Consider the following 26,332-nt stretch of genomic DNA (forward strand, 5'->3'; position numbering starts at 1 on the left):
ACATTAAAAGAAAACATTCAGTTAGCCAGAACAAATTGTTTGGATTAGAAAATGGAGTTACAACAAAGAATTACTGCTTATCGCATGTCTACACATTCTTCTACAGGAAAACACCCTTTTGAGTTGTTTCAAAGAAGATCTCCTGACACCATGTTGTGTCCTGGATGGATGAATTGGGTCAAAGGAGTGAAATTAAATGGTAAAGGTAACTGAAGAGATCATGAGATAAATATGCAAAACAAAAGTAAGCGGCATTTTAATATGAAGAAAAATGTTAAGGATGTATAGGTCAAAGTGATTGAATGGGTAGAAATAAGAGGTTGAGTAGGTTGTACAAAATGGTCTAAGTTCTCAAAAGCACAAAAAAGCTAGTAAAATTTACAAAAATGAAATTAAAACTGCTGATGGAAGAATCTGGAATAATAGTCAGTTTGTTGTACTTGATTCTTATCCGGCAAGGTTGCAAGCTGGTCTTTCGTTGGATAAGAATAAAGTTGTGTTACGGAGGGTGTTGATTAATCCACAAATGATAAAATAGCTGGCAGGAAAAGTTTCAGAAGATGTACCGACATGGGTATTTGGATGATAATGTTAGCGAATGATTCTTTGTGCATTGTATAATTGTTTTATTTTTCTAAATTATCGTTGGAACATTCAAGTTTGTTTATTTCTTGGTAAGGGATATATGTGATATATACAGTGAACAAATTTGATTACAATCTACTGCAGAATGTATGAGATCAAAAATTAATGTTGACTGGAGCTTTAGCAGTTGCTCCAGACTGTTGATGGCTGAGGTATTAATATGAAAGAGTCCTCCATTTCTTACCTTGATTCTGTCTTAATTTGGTGTTAACCACCTCATTACATGTGGTATGTGACAAAATTCATACTATGCTTAAGATTCTTCTTGAATATTGATATGAATATGTCATATTGATCCGCTTGTATGTTGTTGCTTAACTGTGATTAGCTAAAGATTTGATTGGAAGGCTTAAAAACAAGGCTGACTTTGTATAAAAGCATAGAGCAAGACAAGCAGATTGAAGCATTCACTTCCAGGTCACTGATATGTTGTGCATACATTGGGTTGGGCTGCAGACAAAGATACGCTTAACATCAACTGTGCGATCGCACAACAGCAGAGAGCATTGTATGTATAGACCCGCCTTGGAACTCTGCCTCCCCACGTTATAAGAGTATATAGGTGTCCCACAATCCTCTAAAATCAAAAGAAAATCCAACAATGCGGGAGTCACCAAATCTTCAGCCAGGCTACCCATTAATGTACAGGCCAGTCATAAAGCTGCTTTGGAGACAGTGCGTAGAAAAATAAAATAAGCATTGGAAAAGCCAATAGGTCTTGCCTTAACAGAACTTGCCTTTACCAATGCTTTTTGACAATGCTCTGCGTGGAAAAAGCAAAATGCTTTTGGCACTGTAAAACAATATAGGTGTGATGACACAGCCGTTGCTGGCAGCTGTGCCATTCCACTACGCACATATTTGTGATAATGTATGTGTCTACATCCATCACCGCCCGTGCATAAACCAGCGGAAAGATGAAGGCGCCATTTGCTTTTTGCTTTTTTTAAATATACAAATCCAAGATGGCAGACTCCTCAGGAGAAGTACACGAGGCAGAGAACAGGAAAACACATGCGCTCTTAGGGAGTGCATAACCAAAAGGAATAATGTAGTTACCCAAAAGTGAGCCATGTAAGTATAAGGCTAATCCAAAGAGTTGTAAAAAGGCTATACTTCGGGACAGTGACAAACACATGAAGAGGAAAACAAGCCATTGAATAAGAAGCAAGTAAATTAAAATAACAGTAAAGTGAACCATGGTAAGCAAAGTTCAGGCTGTAAGCCCAATGTATGTCCTTAGTAAGCCCACAATAGGTATTTCACAACTGTACAGCTTGCATTGTCCAAAGGTAAGTTCTAACAAGCACTGGCATAGCCAATAGGTCTCGCTTTTGGGACCGTCTAAGTATTTAGTTATGCAGCACAATATCCTTGGTGCAACCACATCAACTGTTGCGTAGCTAAACACTTATAAGGTCCCAAAGGCGAGACCTATTGGCTATGCCAATGCTTGATGTGGTTGTGTGTGGTTGTGTGTGTGTGTGTGTGTGTGGTTGTGTGTGTGTGTGTGTATGTGTGTGGTTTTGTGTGTGTGGTTGTGGGTGTGTGTTGATGTGTGGTTGTGCGTGGTTGTGTGTGTGGTTGTGTGTGTGCGGTTGTGTGTGGTTGTGTGTGTGTGTGGTGTGTATGGTTGTGGTTGTGTGTGTGGTTGTGGTTGTGTGTGTGGTTGTGTGTGTGATTGTGGTTGTGTGTGGGTGTGGTTGTGGGTGTGGTTGTGGGTGTGTGTGTGGATGTGTGGTTGTGTGTGTCGTTGTGTGTGGTTGTGTGTTTGTGTGTGGTTGTATGTGTGGTTGTGTGTGTGGTTGTGTGTGTGTGGTTGTGTGTGTGGTTGTGTGTGTGGTTGTATGTGTGGTTATGGTTGTGTGTGTGGTTGTGGTTGGTTGTGGTTGTGTGTGTGTGTGGTTGTGTGGTTGTGTGTGTGGTTGTGTGTGTGGTTGTGTGTGTGGTTGTGTGCTTGTGTGTGGTTGTGTGTGTGGTTGTGTGTGTGTGTGGTTGTGGTTGTGTGTGGTTGTGTGTGTGGTTGTGTGTGTGGTCGTGTGTGTGGTTGTGTGTGGTTGTGTGGTTGTGTGTGTGTGTGATTGTGTGTGTGATTGTGTGTGTGGTTGTGTGTGGTTGTGGTTGTGTGTGTCTGGTGTGTGTGGCTGTGGTTGTGTGTGTGGTTGTGTTTTTGGGTGTGTGTGTGTGGTGGTTGTGTGTGTGGTTGTGTGTGGTTGTGTGTGTGGTTGTATGTGTGTGGTTGTGTGGTTGTGTGTGTGGTTGTGTGTGGGTGTGTGTGTGGTTGTGGTTGTGTGTGTGGTTGTGTGTGTGTGGCTGTGTGTGTGGTTGTGTGTGTGGGGGGTGCGGTTGTGTGGGTGTGTGGTTGTGGGTGTAGTTGTGTGTGTGTGGTTGTGTGTGGTGTTGTGTGTGGTTGTGTGTGTGAGGTTGTGTGTGGTTGTGTGTATGGTTGTGGTTGTGTGTGTGCTTGTGTGTGGTTGTGTGTGTGTGTGGTTGTGTGTGTGGTTTTGTGGGTGTGTTTGTGTGTGTGGTTGTGTGTGTGTGGTTGTGTGCGTGTGGTTCTGTTTGTGGTTCTGTGTGGTTGTGTGTGTGTGGTTGTGTGTGTGTGGTTGTGTGTGTGGTTGTGTGTGTGGTTGTGTGTGGTTGTGTGTGTGTGGTTGTGTGTGTGTGGTTGTGTGTGTGGTTGTGTGTGTTGTGTGTGTGTGGTTGTGTGAGGTTGTGTGTGTGGTTGTGTGTGTGGTTGTGGTTGTGTGTGGTTATGTGTGGGTGTGGTTCTGTGTGTGTGGGTGTGGTTGTGTATGGTTGTGTGTGTGGTTGTGTGTGTGTGTGGTTGTGTATTGTTGGGTGTGGTTGTGTGTGATTGTGTGTGTGTGGTTGTGGGTGTGGTTGTGTGTGTGGTTGTGTGTGGTTGTGGTTGTGTGTGTGGTTGTGTGTGGGGTTGTATTTGTGGTTTGTGTGTGTGTCGTTGTGGGTGTGGTTGTGTGTGTGGTTGTGGGTGTGGTTGTGTGTATGTGTGTGGTTGTGTGTGTGTGGTTGTGTGTGTGTGTGGTTGCATGTGTGGTTGTGTGTGTTGGTTGTGGTTGTGTGTGTTTGTGTGTGTGGTTGTGTGGTTGTGCGTGTGGTAGTGTGTGTGGTTGTGGTTGTGTGTGTGGCAGTAATACTAAAAGCATCTCACAATAAAGGAACACAAACATTGAGTTTGTGGAAAGAGAATGCACGTTGTAAGTCAAACGGGCGCAGCAAAGCATTAACACAACAACAAAACAAACAAGATCACTTAGCGAAGGCTGAGTACTGATAATGGATACACACAGCCCATCTTTAGAGTTCGATTGCAGCCAATGTGCACTCAAACCTGTCCCCTCCTTGTGAGTTGCACCCCATATTTCATGAGTTGTAACTGCTGCACCCACCATAGCGCTTTGAGATCTAAAGCGCTACATAGGTCTAATCGATTAACCAGTCGCCAACATGCTGTGCTTTTAAAGAGAATGTGCCAAAAGTTTCCAGCTTCCTCATCATGTCCTCATGAAAGCGCCAACGAAAGGACTCCCTGAATGGTGCAACGGACATGAAGCAGCCGCTGCGATCAGAAATAAACACTGTGAATGTTGTCCAGTTTCACAGTAACATTTCCTTAATGTTCTTTAAGTCACTAAACAGTAATACTAAAAGCATCTCAAAATAGAGAAACACAAACATCGAGTTTGTGGAAAGAGAAAGCACATTGTAAGTCAAACGGGCGCAGCAAAGCATTAACAGAACAACATTTTCTTTGATGTTCTTTGAACGAGAACATCAAAGGTGCGCCGCAAAAGTGATAGCGGGCGAAAGTGAAAGTGATCGCGGGCGCATAATGAGCATGACGAGGTTTGCCAGCCTCTGCTCCTAAGCGCGTGCCTGCGCACATGCACTGTAGCTCTAGGCTGGCCATGGTAGCATTTTTTGAGCCCTCACAAAAAGTCTCGCCAGATCAGCGCATGCGCTGGCTCAGGCGAGACCTAAAATTGTGTGACTGCTTGAATTAATATCTCAGCCACTGTTAATTATGTTGAATTGCAATCCAGACCCTCATTTGTTTACCCTATGCTCCCCCAGACAGAGACCTGCTTTATGTAAATTAGGCTTTATCCTACTTATAGAAAGACGAGTCCAATTTGAACTAAAAGGGCAGATCTACACAGTAACCCTGGGTTCGGACTTGTTGGGTCTTTTTAGTGAGGCGCAGTTTGAGTTGTACGTCACAGACCCATGTTTGGGCATACCAATCACACTTTGCTCACTCTGAAATGCAAAAAAGTGATGAATTGAATACTTACATCAACACCAGCCACTGGTAATTACTGCTACGGCATTCCAGTCCATCATTTTTTCTGACGATTCTGGCATGCAATAACTCTGACATAGCATTGCTGCATGTGGTTCTGAGATGATCCACACTTCATACTGCGTTAAGATCCCAACACCAGCTCCACCAGACAGACTCCTGGACGTACCCTGGGCTTTTCCATTACTCCTCTTGCATTTGTCTCTTACCAGAGCCTGGGCATGTACCAGTCTAAAAATCATACATCCCCGTCCACTATACTCCCAGCCACTGCTGCCAAGTACGCCCTCCAGGTCCCGAAAATCACCCTGCTCACCACATGTGCTAGCTTACTGCTACCACGAGAGCCAGCAACACCAGGCCCAACTGACAGCTTTCCATGCAGAGCCTATGCATATGCCCCTAATCAAGCACTTTGCATGCCACCGAGCTTCCATACCTAAGCTGTGGCAGATGCCTACACAGCTCCGGGGCCTCGTTTCAAAACATCCGTCAGCATTCCTCGACTCTCATCCTCCTTTACCTCTTCACAGCATTTACCACCACTGAGCATTTAACTTTACCTGTGATTCTTGCTTTGCTAGGCATCATAGTCAAGGTAACAAAATTGGGTTCTTCATGTCTCACCAAACGGTCATTCTGTGTCCTGGTGCGGCCCGCATTAACCACTGACCCTCTCTTGCATACGGCTGTGTCCCAAGGCTCACATGGGGACCATTCCTTTTTAACTGTTACACCACCTCCCTTGAGGATATTACCTCCTCCTTTGTGTTCTTGTATGACCTTTACTCATTACCTTCCAGCCTCTCCGTCACACCTCTCCTTTAAACTAAATTGTTGGAATGCCTCACAGCCATCAGGCATAGGACTGTAATCCGGACCCTAAAGCACAATACAATTCAGATAGGACCCAGGGACGTACTGGGAACCGAAACCGGCGCCGAAAAACTCCTCGGCTGGCCCCCCTGGGGGGAGGAAGGGGGTACGGCCGAGCTGTTTGCTAGGGACGGTTTCGGCTGAAATTGTTACAGTGGGCCGATATTGCCGGCCCCTGGTAACAAAACAGCACCTAGGGGCTCAAAACCAGCCCCCACCCTAGCAGCCCACCGGGAAAATGCCCGCTACGGCCAGTCCGGCCTTGATAGGACCACTATTATCTAGGACCATGTCTTCTCAGTCTCAAGAACTCTTCTTTCCCCAGCACACCCCCTGCATCTTCCTCTGATCTCAAGGAAGTTTTAAGAGTTCTGTGTAACTTCAGCCTGCAAATGGGATCTATCATTACCGCTATCACCACAAGGGCTGGGTTTCACATACTCAGCAAATGAAACATTTGCCAGCCCCTCCCAACAGGGAAGTCCTAGATCAACCCACCAGTTGTGAGAAAGCAGCACTATTGCAACAACTTGCTGGTGGGATTCCACCAAAATCGGTTCTCTCCTCTTGACAAAAACATGAGTCTTAACACAAGCTCACAATACAACCTTCCATACTCCTGCTGATCAAGCTCTAGGGCGCTTTGCGAAATGATGATCTAGTTAACACAAGGCACTGCACAAACTCCTGATGAAGCTGATAAACTGCTGAACCCCCTAGTTGACACATAAAACCGATATTGACACTTTTTGAAAGAAATTACAAATGTGCACAAATTGTGCTAACTAAACGTTGAAGAAATATGAGAAAAATATTGAAAAGATGTATTTACTGCATTGTAATAGCATGCAGAAGAGTGTAGACTAGACAGAAATGTTTGTTTGAATACTATAGGTTCATGTTTTGCTAAATGTCACTGGTGTATTATTTTAACGTGTAATGGGAATGTGAGTGTGATGGTTCACGTGTTATAGAGATTTCATTAAGCATCCTCTTTAAAAAATAATGTATGTAAAGAACTAATTAAACTAAATGTAAATCAGATGACACTATGAAGTTGTATTGAAGAGTTTCATTTCAACTCTATCTTTACTCATGATGGGCACCAAGTGAAAAAAGAGGATATGATCCTACACGTTTATACTAATTCCAAATGCTCTGAAACTTTCAGGGAACAGTCTTCATATATGTACTAGTGAAAATTACCAGAAACAATATTAATAATTTATGTTTTGAAATAATTTTTCACGTTGGTACTTTGAAAAGCGGTAATACGCTATAGCTACACATACAAATTATAATGAAATTAGTCTGCTTTTTAAAAGTAGTCGAGCTGAAAATAATATCTGAATGTCATATTCTCAATGTAAGTGTATATTTCAATACTTCATATTTTGCTTATGTTAGCTTGAATTCAATTCAGGCCTGCCTGCTTGTACGCATTTTTCTTTGTTGCTCAACTTCATTCTCAATGGAGAGTGTCCTGCATTTGCAAAGTGAATTGAAACTATGTTTTATTTCAAGAGTTCCCACGCATGCAAGGACTGTTTGACACCATTTCTGTTACTTTGGGAACATCTGCCTGAGAAACTGACTTTTCGACTTCACTCATGTGCCTTTGCTAAAGGATATTTGTTTAAGAGTATACTCCTACCATATGGCCTGACAGTTATGTATTTGCACAGCCTATAGTCCTACAAAGTGTGTCTTCTTTATGCTTCATGACAATCACCCTATACGAACTGACCAATAGACTGAGTGGTCTGACAAAATGAGGTGAGCCAGGAAGGGTCACTCCGAAACTTAAGGAATACAATATACATTGGGTAACGGAGAGATGAATAGACTTCTTTTTCCTTCCTTTGAAGATCTTTCACCTTTGGGGACTGAGAGACATCATTCACTTTCCTTGCCGACTCTACTGGCTTTCCTTGGCTGACGCATACACTGTGTGCGCTTTCCCCAGACTCCTTTCCCTCATGGGAGAGAACCTTTGTGCGGATATGGTCCACACACCTTCCTGAACTCTCCTAGAGCTTTGGTAAGATAAGAACTGTATTTGATTATTTTTCACTCCCAAATACAGTCACTGATACTGATGTAGTTACTCTTCTTAAATTTACTTATAAAACCTAACCATCCTCAACCTGTTTCTGTCTCTCTGATTCGTCTCCAATAATTTATTGTGCATTCCAGTTGAGCATTAATGAGGGATGGAAATTCTAATAGAGAGATCCTGAGTCAGCAGATTCTAGCGTTACTATTATGTATAGCCCTAACTAAATTATTGGTTTGTATGATTTTACTCTACTGAATTTCTTCAGGAGATTGGGTCTAGTAGTCAAAATACTTTACTTATATAGCTTAGTTCTGAGAGTTATATATGTGAATTGAATTACGAGTTTGTAGGACAGTCACCCAATTCCTGGTCCTCATTGGATAACTCGATTGGATCCCCTATATCCGATCCCTCTCGCAACGATTCAAGACCCATCAGAGGACCAAGTAAATGAATTTGAGGTGTAGAGTTCGGAGATAAGGTGAGGCAAAGTAAATGGGCCCAGTGGCACTACAACACTCCTCGCCCTAGTGTTCAAATTTATTTATGGTACAGGTCCACCCTCTCTTTCTCAGCTCATGACACCCCACGTATAAATGTTGTCTTACTTTCCACCAAATCTTCACTGTCTAACATGTGAAAGTTCTTGTGCCCCCTCATCGATTGGATTGTGTATGCTGGTTGGAACTCTCCTATGGCACACACGTCTTGGCATACTTTGAACCAACTCCTCCCATGTATTGTTCAAAAGAGTCGTAAACACCCTCATTCTCACAGTTGGGAAATCTGTGACATGAGTCATCACGCCAGCGACCAGTGCATCTCCTACCTGACCACACCTGACTGCCACCCTCTTATGAATATGTAAATTTCTGTAAATATGTGCAATAACCTTGTATCAAGGACAGTATGAGTCAGTGTTCCAACGATCACTTACCATCACCTCCTCTCTCTTACTGCATCTTCATCCTTTGTACAGCCCATCCTCTGTTAGGAGAGAAACCTAATATGAATACATGCAAATACAAACAAATACAAATAGGCAGAGCCAGACAGGAAACCAAATTCAACCCTTGCAAAAACAATTCCCACGAGCACCAGTGTGGCCAGAGTGTGGCCATGGGGGCATGTTGGGCCAGAGTAGCCCAACCAACTGTGAAAGCAACCCCTTTGCCTGCCGCCTGAATCATTTGTTCATGCAGTTTGAGGGACCATCAATCTTTTGGACTAGGGCAAGATGTAACCGCAAGTATTACAACAATTTCTTCAGAGATTCGGATGAATTCTGTCAGAAACGGACTGCAAGCGGTTACTCTAAACGTTTTGGGAAGCCAACAAGGAAGAGGGCCCGATACTGTTCCGGGGAGACCTCCAACCCAAGGATGAGGCTGGGACCACTGAAGGTCTTGTTTCTGCCAATACATTTGCACCAGCCGCGAATGGACTGGAAGCGTTGGATAACTGGCACATTCTTGACAATTTGAAACGCAAATCGACCTCTCCATACCTTCAAACGCAACACGAATGAGAGTGACCCGTGGAGAACATATAGAGATCAGAGACGTCCGAGACCGTCACAGCGCCATGGGGCATGGCCCTCCTGTAGAGCACTTGAGATGTGGCATGCCAGTAAATTTATTAAGAACACCAAGACCTTTCAACATGAGCAACATAAACATAAGTTGATTACATTTTTAATAAGTATCTTACTGAATGTGCTTTATTGCATCGAGGGCTCTTGTTCACTGATATATACTGGACACACTACCCCGATGATCAGAGTGACAGGACGTCCAGACTGCCCCTGTGAACAGACACATCTATTCTATGAGCTCCAGGAGGAACAGTCGACCTTTAAGGTGCGGCACATCCAATACAGGCCTCGTGCAAATAGCATGTGTATCTGCTGATCAGGGCAGTGGCACATTTCATTGCCAATTCTCACCTTCCCTTTGAAGTGTACCTTTTTAATTGTTGCTTTTGTTGTTGTGCAACCTCCCTGTAAAGGTTGCAATTTTCTTCGTTGATTTACTTTTAAGTACAGTGCAGCACACGCATGTTGTTAAATGGTTTTAAATAGCATGATTTCAACCACTGGGCTGCTGCAGGGCGCTCCCTGAGTACACAGAACAGGTTTGGGGTGATTTGCCTTTTTAGGTACTTCTCTAGGCTGTTCTGCAGACCAGTCTCTGTGCAGTGAGATGCACCTCACAGCAGGGTAGTCTCCACCCCAGAGGACCCACAACAGAGTTACAAAGAGTCGTGAACTATCTGTTTCTGGCTATGACAAGCTAAGAAGACAGTGGTCTGGAAAGGGGCAAAAGGCTGTTCTCAATTAAAGGATCCTTTACACTCTGAACAACAGAGACTGCAGCCTTTCACCCATCTACCTATTGGCATTGCTACAGGAAGATTATTCAGAACAACGTTCAGCAAAAATACCTAATTTCTATAGGAGCCCTGTCTTCTTTGTCCCCACTTCAGTGAATGGATCTCTTCCCTCTTGTGACAGGACTGTCAGCGATGCACTTCCACTGTCTGGGAAAACAAGATCACCTCCATCTTGTGCACAGGAACAGGCCAGGGGATTTAATAATGGAACTTGCAGGCCTCCATTACTCTGCTTCTTTTATTCGAACAATGCATATACTGCACCGACCACCACGTACACACACATGCACCACAAATACTTGGGATGTTAGCTGTAAGTACCTTTCATAACAGCAGTTACTCTGATGTGCCATAGAAACAACATAGATGGGAGCAAGTAATAATACAAGCGTAATATCTGTTTTCTCATTGACAATACACTCTCAGCCAATGTCAAATAACTCATTTTACTGAGTGAGCAAAAACATGTTAAAAATACTGAATAGTGAGGGAAGATCATTAAGTGAGACATTTTCTTTTTCCGGCACCATCTCCTCTTGTGCAGCATACAGGCCCTGTACCAAGGTTGACATACTCCAGACTATGTTTAAAAGGGCAGTCCTGGGGTTGGAACACAGCAGGCTAAACTCTTAATGTTTAAGTGATGTGTACAATTGAACTCACATGTTTGAAGCTGTCTGGCCTGGATATGTAGCACAATGTATAAAGCTTTTTTCTTTTTAACTCACATCCTCAGATTGTTTTCTACAGATTACATCCTTAGATTGCTTTCTCCAGATTACATCCTTAGATTGCGTGCTATCTCAGAAAGCCGTCCCCCACTATATTCCTAAAACCCTGCATGAAAAACTGAAATTGACTGACTTCCACTTGATTCCTTTCTACTTGATTCCTCGCCTTTCTTTCTTCAGAGTGACCCTCTTCTTACCTTCCATCCTCTGCATGCTTTCTATTTCTGAGTATTGTCTCCTCTCAGTCTCATGCCTGTCTGCCTTATTCTCTCATATTGTAATTCTGCAAAAGGCTGACACCTCTTTTCATTAATCACATCTCTTGCTTTACAACCCTAGCCCTGCAAACTAGCATTACCTAATCTCCGCCAGCCTATCTATCTCACCAACCATTCATCTGAAACCACATAGCCCCCATTAATGAATCACAACTAACTGGTATTAATATAATCCATCACAGACTAACTGGAGTACATGCATTCAGTGTTCTTTCTTGAGAGCACAGGACTAATCACATAAACCAACATTTAACCTCTGGATTACCCACTAAATTTGATTTCCGGATTAGCGTGCTACTCGCCTAAAGCACTTCAACGCCTCGCTAGGAGTGGTAAGCGCTATATAAAAACATTTAAGATCACATGATCCTCAAGATCTACTATCCTGCTGCAGTACCATGCGTCAATCACACACAGAGTGTCAGGCCTAGCCACACCTCCAGATCCATGAAGTTCCATATGCAGCATTCGACAGAAAATGGGTCTCAGGAAGCTTTTTTTTTTATTATTTCAAAATACTTTATTGATTTTCACAAGGAATACAGAAAGCTTAAGCAACAGTTCACGACATGGAAGCTTATGAACACCCGGCCCAAAGTCCCAAAACCAACCGAGCCTACTGCTAAGGCTGCAAAAACACCGACAAGAGATTCCGATGTCAGAATGAAAATTAATGTAATGCTGTTTAACAGCACAAATCTCTTTTGATTTACTGTTCGCTGCATTATGTTGCCATCTAGCGGTGGAATGCAAAATTGTCCATGACTTAAAAAAAAAAAACACATAGGGGCTGATTTACATGCTCCTTGCGACACATTTACGCCGCCTTTGCGTCACTTCTGTGACACAGCGGCAGCGTAAACCATGCGCCATGTTGCTCCTTATTTACAACATGACTTATCTAGGGATATGCGTTGCGTTGTAAAGCCCTGCGCCACATTAAACCTGCATCAGGTTCAATGTATGCAGGGTGGGCGTTCCGTCGGAAAAAGCCTTGGAAAAGTGACTCCGTGAAATTTACAAGATTTCACTGAGTCACTTTTCTGACGCCGCTGCATCAAAACCCTGCGCCTGCTTGAAGCAGGCGTAAGGAGTGACGCAGCATGTTAGATATAGGCAGCCCCTGAGCATTGCTGGAGTTGCGTCACTCTTGCGACACGACTCAAGCAATTCGCCGCCCTTACACCATCAGATGTGTCACGCATCTGTTTATCCTTGCGCCACGATGCGCCGCATTGTAAATGCGGCGCATCTGTGGTGGCGCAAGGGAAAACTTGTGTGACGCATCTTACCTGGCGCATCCCTGCTGATATGCAGGGATGCGCCAGTCCTTGTAAATCTGCCCAATAGCACAGTGCTTGTCAAATTTGCGCTTCTCTGTAACTAGAACCTTTTAAAGACTTCGACAGGATCCCACCACCGTGCTTTGTAATAGGATTAAAATATTTATTTCTGGGCTAAAAGCGATTTTCTCAAAGACCTTGGTGTGTTTTGGCATAATATTTAAAGGATCTTCATAGCCTCCGATCCTCACTAGGGGAGGAGTGCGGCTGCTCTTTAATCTGAGGGTATTGCTTGACGGGGAGCCAGTTTTCCTTCATAGGCAAGGGACTGTCCCCATTTTCATGAGCTCTAAATAGACTACAGAGTTCTACTGCCATATTAAAACAGGAAAGGGGTAATAATTGAGAAGACTGCACATCTGAAGAGGTCTACATGTTGTGCCTGAGCCACGGTGGGCATTGGCTCTTGCATTTGAGTCTACAGAATACAACAAAGGTGTAACTAGAGTTTCAAGTGGCTGCCTAGCACATTTCAGATATTTCCTGAAAGGGCTGTCATGGCTTCTTACGTAGAGTCGAATGAGTATCAGTAATCCTATTAAAAACCTAGCTAGACTTTCCCTAACATAGTTCGAGCCAGACAACGGTCCATATAACAAGCATTTTCAATGCAATAGGTCTCGCATTTCCGAGAGTTGAAGCTATTGGCACTGTAAATGACAACACCTTCTATTTATGTGTTTTTTAAAAGCAACACACATATAAAAGGCATTGTCATTTATAATGCCAATGGCTCAAACTCTCGCAAATGCGAGACCATTTTAATGGGGGCTGTGCCCTTTTCTTTAGACGCTGCTCGCCGTATTCAGGTTACAGTGAGCAGCGTCTAAAGAAAGGGGCGCGGCCAACATTAAAGTGAAAGCGCGGTATGGGTGGCTTTCACCCAAAAATAAAATAAAGTGCGGCCGCTATAGTGAAAGCAGGCGGCACTCTAAAATAAATAAATAAGCACGGCGCTATAGTTAAAGTGGACTGATCTGTAAATTAAAGAAATACATTACTATTAAAAATATAAAAGCGGGCATTGTGCTGCCTTGTACGAAAGCACGTCTTGAGTGAAATAGTGTTACAGCTCATTAAAGAAAACAGTGCTCACAGCTTTGATAAAGCAGAAGTAGAAGGTCCAGTCCTCATGGGAGGTTACAAATGCAGACAAGGCGGTACCAAGGAGGGGCTTCTACGCCTATTAATCAAAAGCAACGACTTCGAAAGGACAGTAACAGGAGCCAATTGAAAAGATGGGCCGGAAGTGGGTGGAGCTTGTATTCCATACCTGAATACAGCATGCCTCGCAGAGTAGCTCATGCGCTGCTCAGGCTCGACCTAAAAGCATACTGCTTTGACAGATCTGGCCGCTAGTAGATTAGCGAGCAACCCTTTTACAAAGGCAGATACTTAAAGTCACTGGAACCTACCTATGAACTTGGAATAATTAGCAAGCATGAATTTTACTTTCTCAAGAGGCCCACTCTACAACACCAATACTATACACATTGACCATTATTAGGCTATCTGGTTTTAGGTTTAAACCTATAATAACTGATAAAACCCCACCAAAAGGAAAATAGCCATCACCGGTGTAAACATATAAACACTGAAAAAACACCTTTGCGACCACAAACTAAGTGCCATTCAAAGAAAGGAAAAGATGAGTGAAAGAGACATTTTTATTTCTTCCTGAAGGGTCCAATACAATGTAACTTTGTTATACAAGGTAGCATCAAGAAAGACTTGGCTAACATTATTCTGCTTGAGTTTTATTGTTTAGGGATGTCACTAAAACATTGTCTCTTCTTCCTTCTGCTTTTTTCAGTTTTGTAGTCTTTGGTCCAAAGATGCAGTGTTTAGAAGCATGTTTTAGGTCTTATTTAGTTATTTTATAAACTGTAGAGAATCGAGAAATATCAAATTCATATTTGATATTTTGGATACTTTTGATTTCACTGATAGGTAAAATGGCTGGTTTCATAAGAATCTTTCCTAATATGTACCATCTCATTTACCCACAGACAGAGAATGGGTGAAATCCTTTGATACATCAGCCCCCTTTTCTAGTGAGTCAGTATTGATTGCAAGTGAATTGCCAAACACCCCAGGCTTTAAACATTCAATGCAAGATGCAGTGACCGGTATATGTGAAACGAATGTTGTCACCAAGCCTCTGAGATTGTGGTGAAAACACGACACCAGACGTTTGGTAAAAATGGAATGCAGTGTCACTTGGAATGCTGCTGAAAAAAAGGTCCTACCAAGTTCAATGAAGATTGGAGTGATATTGTTTGTACTTGCAGTAATTCAGCTACGTATGTGAAAAAGTTGTATGATGGTCTGTCAAAATCGATACCAGAGCTGAAGTACCTCCTTGTCACTTGGTAGATGGTATGCTGAAAGCATCTTTACAATCTTCAGAGTTAATGAAGAATGCTATTGACTTTGTAGTCCATTCTGGTGCAGTAAAAATATATTTGGACCTCATATACCCTATGCACACGCTATCTATACACATGCACTTTTAGTGCAGACAGCAAGCAATAAATAAAATTAAACTAAAATTCCATAAACACCGGAAAAACACTGTTTCTGTTGTTTGTAATGGCGCGAAAATATGTAACCACTGATAGCCACTGTTTTTTAAGGTATTGAAAAAACTGAAAAAACCCCACCAGAATTTACCAAAAATAGAAACAGAAAAGCCTAACCATTATTTACAAAAACACAGTGAATCCCCAGAGACACACAGTTGTGCCAAGCTGTGGGCCGTAGCCGAGAATCCTTATGCCAGTTTGCTGATTTCGTCTTCAAGCACTTTGTACCTAAAATTCCTGAATATGTTAAAGAAAGCACAGACTTTTTAAGGAATAGAGGGGCCGGGAAATTTGGGTGAAGTTTCATAGAGTCTCTGAACACTAACATCCTGCAACAGGTAGCTCTGGATGTCTTTTATGAGGTACTAGATACTACAGTGACTGCCACCCTGTCCCTCCTAACTGTTGAAATTGAACTTAAAATAAAACTTTTCTCTTCAAAACATGTGTATCACGGAGTAAGGGCATCTCAATAGATTTTTATTTATTTAGTGTTTTATAGAGCGCGAACGTGACCCGTTAGGGCACAGTTACTCATAGTACGGCCCGCGGGCCGCCAGCGGCCCGGCAGGCCTTCCTTGGCAGCCCTGCAAGCCTTCCTTGGCAGCCCGCGGACCTTGCAGACATCCTACCTGTGTATTCAAAAAAAAAAATAGTGTTTGCAAACACTGTCGGGCGCAGCAGCCCGGACTCTGCTCTGTGGGGGCCGGGGGGATTCCAATGATTGTCAAAGTGGAGATGCAGGGGCCTAAGAGGTGAAATACAACAAAGCTTTATTAACATGTAAATGGTCTTTTAAAGACCTGTGAAGTACTGGGGTGCGGCTGTGTGTGCGCTCTGGGAAACTGTCTCAGTGCAGCTGTGTGTGCACGCTGGGAAGCTGTCTCAGCCCGGGCTGAGGGCTGACACACACACGGGTGAGTTGACAGAGGGTGACGGAGGGAGGGAGAGGTAGAGAGACAGAGGGTGACAGAGAGAGGAAGACAGAAAGGCGCAGTCTGGGGTAGACAGAGGGAGGGAGACAGAGGGAGAGGGAGGGAGGCAGAGGGAGGGAGAGGAAGGGAGACCGAGAGAGACAGAGAGAGGGAGGCAGAGAGGGAGACAGAGGTAGGGAGACGGAGGGAGGGAGACGGAGGGTGACAGAGGGTGACGGAGGGAGGGAGAGGGAGACAGAGGGAGAGAGACAGAGGGAGAGAGACAGAGGGAGACAGAGGGAGGGAGAGAGACAAGGAGGGAGACAGAGGGAGGGAGGGAGACAGAGGGAGGGAGGCAGAGGGAGGGAGAGAGACAGAGGGAGGGAGGGAGACGGAGGGAGGGAGACAGAGGGAGGGTGGGAGACGGAGGGAGGGAGACAGAGGGAGGGAGACGGAGAGAGACGGAGGGAGACAGAGGGAGACGGAGGGAGAGGGAGGGAGACGGAGGGAGAGAGACAGAGGGAGAGGGAGGGAGACAGGGAGGGAGACGGAGAGTGACAGAGGGAGGGAGGGAGAGGGAGACAGGGAAGGAGACAGAGGGAGAGAGACAGAGGAAGAAAGACAGAGGGAGAGGGAGGGAGGTAGACAGAGGGAGGGAGAGGGAGGTAGACAGAGGGAGGGAGAGAGACAGGGAGAGAGACAGGGAGAGATAGAGGGAGGGAGACAGAGAGAGAGACGGAGGGAGACAGAGGGAGGGAGACGGAGGGAGACAGAGGGAGGGAGGGAGACAGGGAGAGAGACAGAGGGAGAGGGAGGGAGACAGAGGGAGAGAGACAGAGGGAGAGGGAGGGAGACAGAGGGAGAGAGACAGAGGGAGAAGGAGGGAGACAGAGGGAGGGAGAGAGACAGGGAGAGAAACGGAGGGAGGGAGACGGAGGGAGACAGAGGGAGGGAGGGAGATGGAGGGAGACAGAGGGAGGGAGACAGAGGGAGGGAGACGGAGGGAGGGAGAGAGACAAAGAGGGAGACGGAGACAGGGTGGGAGATGGAGGGAGAGGGAGAGAGACGGAGACAGAGGGAGGTAGGGAGACAGAGGGAGGGAGGGAGACAGAGGGAGGGAGGGAGACAGAGGGAGGGAGTCAGAGGGAGGGAGACAGAGGGAGGGAGACAGAGGGAGGGACAGAGAGGGAGACAGAGGGAGGAGGGAGACAGAGGGGGAGACAGAGAGGGAGACAGAGGGAGGAGGGCGACAGAGGGGGAGACAGAGAGGGAGGAGGGAGACAGAGGGAGGAGGGAGACAGAGGGAGCAGGGAGACAGAGGGAGGGCGACGGAGGGAGGGCGACGGAGGGAGGGAGAGACAGGGAAGGAGAGGGAGGGAGGGAAAAGGAGGGAGAGGGGGAGGGAGGGGGAGGGAGAAGGGAGGGAGGGGGAAAGGGAGAGAGAGAGATGTGTGTATGCCAGGTCTGGTGGCTCAGTGGACAAAGGCGTCTGCTGCAGGGACCTGTGTTCAACCTCATGGTCACAATTTTTTTTTGCTTTAGCCCGCCCCTCCCCCTCTGACCCCGCCCCCACTGGTGCGGCCCTCGGCCACAAACCACACTGTAAATTTGGCCCCCGAGAGAAAGTTTGTGAGTACCCATGGGTTAGGGTATCAGAGCGTTTTACGGGGATAGCACGTTGGATACAAGTATGAAATAGTCAAAGAAAAAAAAATACCATAAGTAGGAGTAGAAGGAGGTGAAACATTTGGGGAATAACAAGGTGTATACAATGTTCAGATCATAATGCAGAGAAATGTAGCAAATTCATTTGTAGGAGTACAAGGTCAGTGCAAGATGGATAGCAGCCAGTCAGTTTAAACTCTTGCGGCAACAAAAATAAGCAAAGCCACTGAGCGGTGTGTGCAATGCATGATTTATGGGAGAATCTTGCCCATTAGGAAGGTTTTGGCTTCCTTTTTAATTATTGACAGAGAGGGAATTTTTCTGATGAAAGACGGCAGCGAGTTCCAGATTCTTGGTGCGGCCCCAGAGAAAGCAAGATTTTTCCTTTTGGAAGCGGGATGGCTGGAGCACAAAGTCTCTGGCGGACCTAGAGTTTCTGGCCCCTCCAGAAACCGTGATTTTCTGGGCGAGATATGCTGGGGATTTCGTGTATAGTGCTTTGTGGGTGATGCATGCCAGTTTGAGTTGGATTCTGGCCTCAAGAGGAAGCCACTTCAGCACCTTCAGATACGGTGAGATGTGGTTAAATATTTTTGAGCCTGTTAAGAGTCTGGCGGCGGCGTTGAGGCAAGCTTTTAGGGGGGGCGTGAAGATATTGGGCAGGCCTGAAAGGGTTGAGCGTCCGTATTCGATGCTGGAGATAACTAATGCCTGGACTGTCATTTTTAGGCCCAAGGCATCAAGGAAAGGCTTTAGTTTCCTCAGGTAGCTCAGGTGAAACCTGGCTGTTTTAGCCATCGAGTTGATGTGGTCTCGCCTTTTCAGGTTGACGTCTAGGACTATTTTGAGCAATTTGGCAGATTCCACTATGATCGGTGTGCCGTTTAGTGCTGTAATTGACTTGGTCCATTACCGGATGTCAGTGTTACTTTTAGGGGGGGAGATTAGAAGGAACTCAGTTTTTTGTGCATTTAGTTTGAGCTGGTTGCAGGCAAGCCATTGAACAGTCAGCTTTAGGGCCTCATTCAAAGAGTAGATCTCCTATAGAGATGAGATTTTGATATAGATCTGGGTATCATCGGCATACATGTTTCGGTTTTGCTTTACTCCAAGCAATTTTGTAAGAAATATCTCTTATGCCTCCACCAGTCACTCCTGCGGGAAGATTAAAGTGTAGCGTAAGTATATAGACTACCTATTATGCTATGACTAGAGATATCATGCATCAACACTGATTAAACAACCAGAGTTCTGGTCCCAAGCTTACATTTTATCAAAACACAGTAACATTTAGCAAACCGACTTCTTGATACGACTTAGTGATATACACTACCCTGTGCAATAAATCAGCTGAAAGCTATTTCTCCCCACTTTGAAATCTAGCCACGCTTTTAAAAGACAATGTACCTTTTGGCAAGTAGAAAAATAATTTCTCCATGAATCAGAAGGCCTGTGTTACAAACTGTTTGCATTTCTCTAAATTTCCTGTAAAGCTAGCAGGTCAGAGGGCCTGATACTGATAATAACGGACATCTCATTTGTGTCAGTACATTTCCATCAGCAGAAAAAGGACTGTAAAAATAATGCCTACAACCAGTACATTGTTGAGAATCTACAGCTAACCAATCTTCCTCTCTTTTGTCTTTAAATCCAACAGGTATGAGGGTGACCATGTCATGAGACAATATAGAAATCAGAGGAATCCCAGTCCATCACAGCACAGTAGGATGGCATTGCCCCCACTATTGAGCACTTGGGAAGTGGCAGGTGTCAGACCAGAACATTTATGAAGAATATTGAGCCCTTTGAACATGAGGAACATAAACACAAGGTGTTTACATTTTCAAATTTATAATTTGATGGATGTGTATTATTTCATCAAGTGTGCATGTTTACTTATCTGTATTGGACAGACTGTCCAGGGGATCAGAGAATCTGTCAAAATCGATGCAGCGTTCATGTACAACCCCACTGCCTACACACCTTGTGGAGCACTTTCAAGTTTGTAAGCATGCTCCTCAATATATAGAAGAGTAGGTTACCAAAGTAGTGAAAAAAGATATGAGGAGACAGCATAGGAAATACATTGTTCCTCTGAGAGTGTCAGGGTATAGATCGTATCCATACGGTCCAGTTTGGCCTCAACAAGGCAGCTGAGGGGGGAGGAGCCTAGCGCGCAACCAAGATGGCCACGTAGGTGCGAGGCTCCCGAGGACCTCCGCAACCTCCTACGTTTATCCTGTCTTCATCCTGTATCGGTTGAGGGGACTGTGTCGGTGAGCCTGAGCCGAGGTGGTACCCGTTTCCCGTTTTCGAATCGGACCCCGGGTGCCGGAGTGAGCACCGACTGAAGTTTGCGGCCTACTTCTCTCCTGACCCCGGATTCGCGTTTGGGGGCGACCCAGTGGCAAAGTGAACAACAATGGCGGGCTGGGCCTGGCGAGTCGCGTACCCCACACTTTCACTTTCACTTTTGAGTCCCCTTGCCGTTATCGCAAGTGGGATCACGGCGCTCTTTGTGTTGGGGTGGCCTCGCTGGGCGACCCTGCCTGCCTGCCTGCTGTGGCCCGCTCTGCCTTCCTGGGGTGGCCCCGGGGCTCGCGGCCTTGATTGCTTGGTCTCCATTGCGTGGCTGGTGCGGGTGCGAGACACGCGACGATGGCCACGAAGCAGGATGGGGATCGGTTGAAGGCCAAGTCGACCCGGCGTGGCACCGCACATCAGGCCAACATCATGGACCGCTGCACCCTCCCGAAGGGGTCTCCCGACGGATCGCACAAGTCCTCTGAGTGCCCCCCGGATGCCCCGGATTTGCCCACGGATCTGTCTCTGCACGACGTCATGGGCGCCATTGCTGAGATGAAGGCCTCAGTGGGCCAGCAGTTTGACACTCTAGCACACAAAATCGATGCGGTCCTCATTGATGTCAACCTTGTGAGAGCTGATCTCTAGGGTCCCCTCCAGGGGAGCTCATGCTGCTACTTCGACTGTTGGTTGCCTTGTGGATTTGTTTTTTCGTTTCTTATATAAAAATGAAACCGTTGTGTGGGGTCCGGATTGTGTGGCTGCCGACGCTTCTTTCAACTCCTGTGACCTCTCTTCTGCCGCAGCGTGTGTTTTACTGCTTGTATTATATGCTCTTCCTGTTTGCTAGCGGCCGGCCTGAAGGTTGTAGGCCCATCTTTGTACACTTCTTTGGATTCTGTAATAAACGGTTTAAAAAAAAAAAAAAAAAAAAACAAGGCAGCTGAACTCGCGAGTATTGTTCTACTATAAAGATGAGTTTTGTGTCTGTGAATCCCAATGTGGTGATGTACTATTAGATTTGGTGGAGCTCTGTAAAGTTCTCTTAGATCTTATGTCTCAAGTTCTGCAGATGATCCATGAAATTCGGTTGTTCAGGGAGAGGAGACATTTCTTTAGAAATAGTTGAGAAGGCTCTAACATGAAAATCGTGTATGCCGTGAATGGTGAAGTCTGAGTGGCGCAGAGGACGGAGTTATTATATGGGAACTCTAAAACAGTCTCTCATTAACTCGATCAGTCTTATCAATTGATTGGCGATGGAAACTAGCAGACAGGATGATATAAATGCAGAGGATCTTGCAAAAAGACTTCCAAAAATGTGAAATAATTTGTGATCTGAGATTCAAGTTTATGGTTGTCCATGTAATCGGAATACACCTCGTAAGAAAATTTGTGCTGAGTTCTTTGCTAGTGGTAAGTTTTGTTGTGGAGAAAAGTGGGCCACTTTTGAAAAGGCATCTACTGTGACCATTATTGCACAATAGCCATGAGAAGGTGGAATACTCAGAATAAAATCAGTTGGGATTGTGTGCCAAGGATCAGGGGGAATTGGCAGCGGTTGAAGAAATCCTAAAGGTTTTATATGAAGACACTTATTCTGAGTGCAGACTGGACAAGGAATCACATATTGCTATATACCTCCTCGGACTGTGGGCCACCAAAAGAAATGAAGGATGATCTCTATTGCGGTTTTAACTCCCCCATGGCCTGCTATAAGAGACTCATGACCCATCTGGAATACTTAGGTTTTAAATCTTCAGATGGAAAGTATAAGGCATGCTCTTTGAAATAAAGATTGTGTTTTATAGTTAAGGAAACCTTGAGCTCCTTTAGGTCTGCAGCCCTTAGTTTGTAACAACGAGACTGAGGAGCATATTTACAACTGCAACGTCACTTTTCAGGATGTTCCTGTGGCGATAGGGGCTTTGCCTTATTAACATGGAAAAAAATTTAATATCTCCTCGTTCTGCTGTCTCCATGTGTGCTGTGTTGTGCAGCACACATGGAAACAGCAAAACGCCAATGATTACTTATGTGCAACTAAAGGAAAAGGGGGAGGGTCCTAGGTCTAGGACATCACCAGATGTGGAAGCATGATCCCTAGTTCACTTGTACCTTCATTGTTCAATGAATTGTCTGGGCAGGTCAATAAAGTTGTATATGTGTAAAAGAAAAGTGGATAGAACGGTGCCGTCCTCTATCCATTATTTTTCCATACATTCCAAAAGACAGATTCAAACGGTAAGTTACCAATTAGTAAAGCCAAATGGCATTATTTCAGCTGCCTCCCACCAGGTGCCTAATTTGTAAAAATAAAATAAGTGTCAGGACCCTTCTCAGGTGGCCACTGAAGCTGGCACCACCCAGTGCCCCTGTCATCGCTGCCAATGACCTACTATGATAATTCGGTCCTAACCATAGAACATCATGACAATTCACACTATTCCAGGACAACCAAAGCTATAAGGATTGTGCGAGCAGCAGTATTATTCATTTTTAATTTATATATAGAATAAGTAAATACTGTTTAACCTCATCTCAAAATTAGATAGACAGCGCCATCGTGTGGTAGACTGTTTTAGTGCCGGTGTTGAGAATTAAGTGCAGGTGCCAAGTAGCGGATACCACCGGACCAAATTAGCACTGCTATCCCCTCACATTATATTGTTACTATACCATACTTCCATATGTTTGATTTAGAGCTGCTTCAGTTCTCTGTTATTTTCTACTATTCACTGAGTCTCATAGAATGGGATCTCAAAATGCTTTACTTGTTTTGTATGTTTCTGTTCCAATGTTGTTGGAAGGCCGGATCTGGGAGGATGACAGGCCCACACAGGGAGGGGCTAGAATAGGACATGGGGAGAAACTCGAAAAGATCACCCATCCCTAATAATTGTGGAACCTGCCACACACTACACGCTTACTTAATTGACACTTAATGTGCAAGGCTTCAACTCCCCTCTAAGGAGGAGTGCACTTCTCAGATGGCTCCATATGAAAGGAGGTCACATTGTGCTGTTGTACTCGACATGCTTCCGTGCAATTTTACAGTTACCTAAGGCCACATGGAAGTAATTAACCCTAGGATTGCCATTTGGACCATTCCCTGCATGTTTGAAGGGGGTTAGGGCACCTTTCAAAGCACCTTGGTCAGCATTTATAACCCAATGGCAGTATTTCAGGAAAGCTGCCTTATAGGCTACATTTTGCATACTCATTCCAAATTCCCGGTAAATCTGTGACCTTTCGGTGTAGATAGAATTGTTCCTACACAGCCCAAACTCCAGGTGAATCTTTGACCTTTTGATGCAGACAGGATTTTCCTCCCAAGTAAACCCTAGTTAGAGGCAATCATTGATGGGAAGGTCTTGATATGGTTTTTTGTACTCTGCAAAATGCCTACCTGTTATTGGAAGCAATAAACCCTATGGCAAAGCTTGAACCCTTCTGCAAAGAGGAAGGCATTTCTCAAATGGATTCATATGAAAGGAGCAGCCATGGTTCTGTTTCCACCTCCGCCAGTTCCTCTCAACTACATCCACAAAGACTCAGAAACTGGTGATCCTGTTGAAAGTAAATCTACAATTTACAGGTGTGGTCACTTGTAGTGATAGAGAGAGCCGGGCGGTAAGGATAGGGGTAAAAATACACTGTTATCTCAGTATACAGGCCCAACAACCACAAAAAAACCCACTCTTTCCTCTACTTTTCCCATTGGTGGCTGATTTTACTTCTGGTAATGTGCTGTTGGGGGGGGGGACCTCAATACGGAACTGGACCCTGTTTGGATAGGTCTGGTGCATCGTGAAGCGATTCCCAGCCCCTACAGGCCTTGATCTCAGGCTTGTGGGACCTAAACCTTGTGGACGTATGTTGATCTCACCACCCCCAGGAGAGGGACTATACCTTTTAGTCGAACCCCTGTAAATCACATTCCTGTATACACTCTTTTTTGCTGTCTGCTCTTCTGATGTCAGGGGTGCTCACATCCTCAACTGGGACACAGGTATTATCGGCCCACATGTCGGTCTTTGTCTCTATAAATTTTATAACCTTAAAGATATTCACACCACGATCTTGGAAAATTAATAAAGTGCCTTTCCATGACCCGATACTGTAGGGTAATATTGAAAAGTCCTTAAGATTTATTTTTAAAGACAATGTTCTGAAAATATGCTGCGGGCCACAGTGTGGGATGAGGCAAAAGCTGTTATAAGAGGGATGCTGATAGCCCATACCACAGTGTTTGTGAGACTGAGGAAATCTAGTATGGATGAATCGAAAACTCCTATCTCTAAATTGGAGTCGAAACACAAGCACACTGCTTCCAAACACATTTACCGCCTCCTCCGCAAGGCTCTCGGCGAGCTGGAGTCTTTGTTGACCAAGGATACTGCTCATAAACTGATGGAGACTAAACAAGTGCACTGTAAGAGAGGTAATAAAGCAGCCAAGCAGCTGCTAGCCTATAAAATTCAACAGGTTCGAAGCAAAAATGACATCAGGGAGGTCAGGGATCAGACAGGCACCTTGGTTTCATCAGGCCAAGATGACTTGGATGTATTTGTGATATTTTATCGGGATCTATATATAGTAGAACCTGTTGATCCTCAACAAGATAGATATTTGCATGATATTCAGTTCCTGGACTTCTCAGTGGATCTCCGTGATGAACATGAAGAGTGCATCTCTGCGGATGAGGTGAAGAATGCAATAAAAGCCCTTCCTAATAATAAAGCCCTAGACCCTGATGGCTTCCCGAATTCATTTGATAGGGCTTTCGAGGAAATCCGGCCCCTATATTAGGAGAAGGTATTTGATTCATTCTTGAAAACGGGAGCAGTAACGCCAACCATGGCAGAGCCCATCTTGGTCTTCATTGTTAAGCTCAATAAGCCCCCGGACCTGTGCGGCATTTACAGACCCATTACTCTTCTTTTTTAGCATTGTAAAGAATTTTACCAAAATCTTGACGTCACACATTTTGAACCTATGGCCCCAAATCATCTCACTTTATCAGAGTGGGTTTATTAAAAAACGTAATATAGGGGACAACACCAGGCTGGCAATAATCGATATTGAGAAGGCCTCTTGTGATCAAGCCCAGCAACTCCTTTTCTCACTAGTCATAGACAAGGCATTCAATAGAGTCAGTTTGGAATTCCTTAACCCCTTTTGTGCTAAGGACATGGAGGTCTTGGCCTCAGCACCATTATGCGCTGAGGATGAGACCATCTAATCCTTAGCACTTATGTGGCTAATAAAACCCTCACCAAAGCTGGAACAGCTCTGATTTGAAGATGTTTATGTTCCCCACATTTGTCAGCCCTTACACCAGATTTAAAATTAGAGCTAATCTGTCAATCCAGAGCAAACGTTTGGCGAGGGACATTCGATAGGGCTGTCTATTCTCCATCACTGTTTGCTTTAAGCATGGAAGCTCTGGTTCGAAAAATCCAGGAGCGCCCCAATAGTAGAGGTTTACTGATAGGAATAACAAAGTTAAAGGCTGTACTGTTTACTGATGAGACACTTTGTTTTCGTACCGACCACTCAAGCTCATTTGTAGCATTAAATGAAGAGCTCCTACCTTTTCAAAGGGTGTCATGTTTATAAATTAATTATCAAAAACCAGAGGGTATGGGAGTAGGTCGTTCATTAGACTCAACTTGGGAGGCTGTACTGGAGAATGATTTTGATTGGGCCCCTTGTGCTTTCTGATACTGGGGGATGACTCCCCCAGCTGCCACCTCACACCTATAGGATTGTACCATTCCCCCACTGATGGAGGTGACTTACAAGGGTCTGTATTGAGGGGGGTTACTGGAAACTTCCTCAGTGGGGACTACTAACTTTACGTCCGCACTCGGGATGGAAATTCCGGCCCGGAGGCGGAGCTTCCAGCCCGGAGGCGGGGCTTCTGGGCCGGAGGCGGAGCTTCCAGCCTGGAGGTGGGGATTCCGGCCAGTGGCGGAGATTTAGCCATGGCCAAAATCTCCACCTCCGGGCCGGAAGCTCCGCTTCCGGGCCATAATTTCCGGCCCGAGTGCGGACGTAAAGTTAGTAGTCGTAAATCCATTCTGTGAATACCAAAAGTTGTAAGTGCATTCTGTGAATACCAAAAGTAGTAAGTGCATTCTGTGAATACCAAAAGTAGTAAGTTTAGGATTTTGTCTTAAGTTAATTCTGTGAATCGGGCCCTATATCTTTA

At 44.9% G+C, this 26,332-nt stretch overlaps 1 long non-coding RNA gene across 1 annotated transcript in view; it reads left to right on the plus strand.

The window, feature by feature from the left end:
• Nucleotides 1-21,029, plus strand: part of LOC146860730 (uncharacterized) — a 140,790-nt gene extending 119,761 nt beyond the window's left edge. The window contains exon 3 of the long non-coding RNA XR_014979199.1: nt 19,469-21,029. This is a non-coding gene — a long non-coding RNA (uncharacterized LOC146860730). The remainder of the gene's footprint in view (nt 1-19,468) is intronic.
• The last annotated feature ends 5,303 nt before the right edge of the window (nt 21,030-26,332 follow it).

This window comes from Triturus cristatus, chromosome 3_1 (genome assembly GCF_964204655.1).
Source record: "Triturus cristatus chromosome 3_1, aTriCri1.1, whole genome shotgun sequence".
Classification (NCBI taxonomy): Eukaryota; Metazoa; Chordata; class Amphibia; order Caudata; family Salamandridae; genus Triturus; species Triturus cristatus.